This window comes from Trichechus manatus, unplaced genomic scaffold, assembly GCF_000243295.1.
Source record: "Trichechus manatus latirostris isolate Lorelei unplaced genomic scaffold, TriManLat1.0 scaffold00018, whole genome shotgun sequence".
Classification (NCBI taxonomy): Eukaryota; Metazoa; Chordata; class Mammalia; order Sirenia; family Trichechidae; genus Trichechus; species Trichechus manatus.
Window position 1 is genome coordinate 13,548,270 of NW_004443954.1, and position 1,800 is coordinate 13,550,069.

A 1,800-nucleotide genomic window follows, 5' to 3' on the forward strand; every position below is an offset into this window, starting at 1 on the left:
TAAATAAGCACTAAAGTTCTGCCCAAATTAAAGTTCTATGGCTCTGCTGTGCAGGATTTTATCTTAGAAAATTAATAGATACTCAGGTTTATCATGCACAAACTCATTAAGTTTATTGCGAGGTAGTTATGGCAAGGCACGCAAGTAAGCCCTCACAACATTCATTTAGAACTGGAGAATCAGAGCTAACAATTACAACGTTAGTTCAAAGGTTACAGTTCAAATGTTTATTAGACTTTAGGCGTTTACCTTTAAGATGAGGTCTGGGGAGGAGGGCTTAGCCAAGGCTCAAACTTGGCGGAGGTCTCGCAAAGTCCGAAGTTGGTGGCGGGGGGACAGAGTTTCAGTTCCACATCTGCCTTCTCTCAGTGAGGGAGCAGAAAGTTAGGGTTTTATGTGAATTTGTCACCTTGGCTCCACATGACGAGGGCCAGTGTGACACCAAAGACTAGTATGTCATGTCTTTTCTCCAGGCTTAGAGAGTAGCCCATCCTCTCGTCAAGGTTAGAGATCAGGGAGGTTGTTTAAATTTTCGTTATGTTTTCTTACATCACAGCATGCCAGGTCGAAGTGAACTTTAAGGTTCTTTACGTCCTTTACATACTTCACATACTCCTCTGTTTCTATGTTTAAGTTCAGAAATTTTCTAAATAATTTTCTTATGACTTACAAGTTTCTAATGGCATATGTTAGAGAGTCTCATAAAGGTAGACATATTTCTATTTCTAAATTCATATTATGAGTGAATATACATATGTATTTTGAAAGCAGAATAGTGACTTATACCTTATGACATTTGAGAGCATCATAGAAACATACAGACCAGACTCATTGGTAATATTTTATGAATATTATACGCCTATTTCTCTATCAAAGACTAGGTATAAAAGAGGTCTACACTGATTTAAGGAGTCCCCGGGTGGCACAAACAGTTAAGTGCTCAATTACGAACTAAAAGCATAGTGGTCTGAGCTCACTCAGAGGTGCCTTGGAAGAAAGACCTGGTGATCTGCTTCCAAAAGGTCACAGCCTTGAAAACCCCATGCAACACAGATTACTCTGCAACACATGGGTTTGCCATGAGTCAGAATCGACTCAATGGCAACTGGTTACACTTATTTATATTTATATTTTCTTAATATTTTAAGTTTTGTCTTTTATTTTCTCATTAAATCTGCATTAAATGCTTTTTATTGTTCATATAATGCTGTCTTTCTCTTTATCTGACTAATTCATCCATACAAACAAGTAACCAATCTCTTGACAAGAGGTACGAAATACCACAATCTCAACCATTTTTCATTTTTTCAATGATCCTGACTGACTGAGGGGGATAGGAGTTAAGAAGGACCCTTTTGTGATCCTTTTTTCCATCTTGACTTGTACAATACCTTCATCCAAGTCTTCAAGAACTTGTCAGGAAAAAGGCCAACACCACTTCCTGGGCCATTACTGATAACTCTGGGCTCCTAATTTAGCATGTCACATGCCTTGTGCAAAATGAGCAACATCCTAACAAACTAAAGGGCAGGGGATATTAAGTGGCCATTCACACAAAAGGAAAACTTATGGACTAGTCAACAGGAAAACGTGCTCAAGTTCACAAGGAATTCGGGGAACACAAACAAAAACAACAATGAGATACTAGTTTACATCCAAGAAATGGGAAAAATTGATAAGATCTGACAATATCAAGAGTTGGTGAAGATGTAGAAGATTGGGAATGAGCTCACAACTGTTGGCTTTTGAAAATGTAATTTGGTGTAACCACTTCAAAGAGTACTTTGGCTATAACCATCA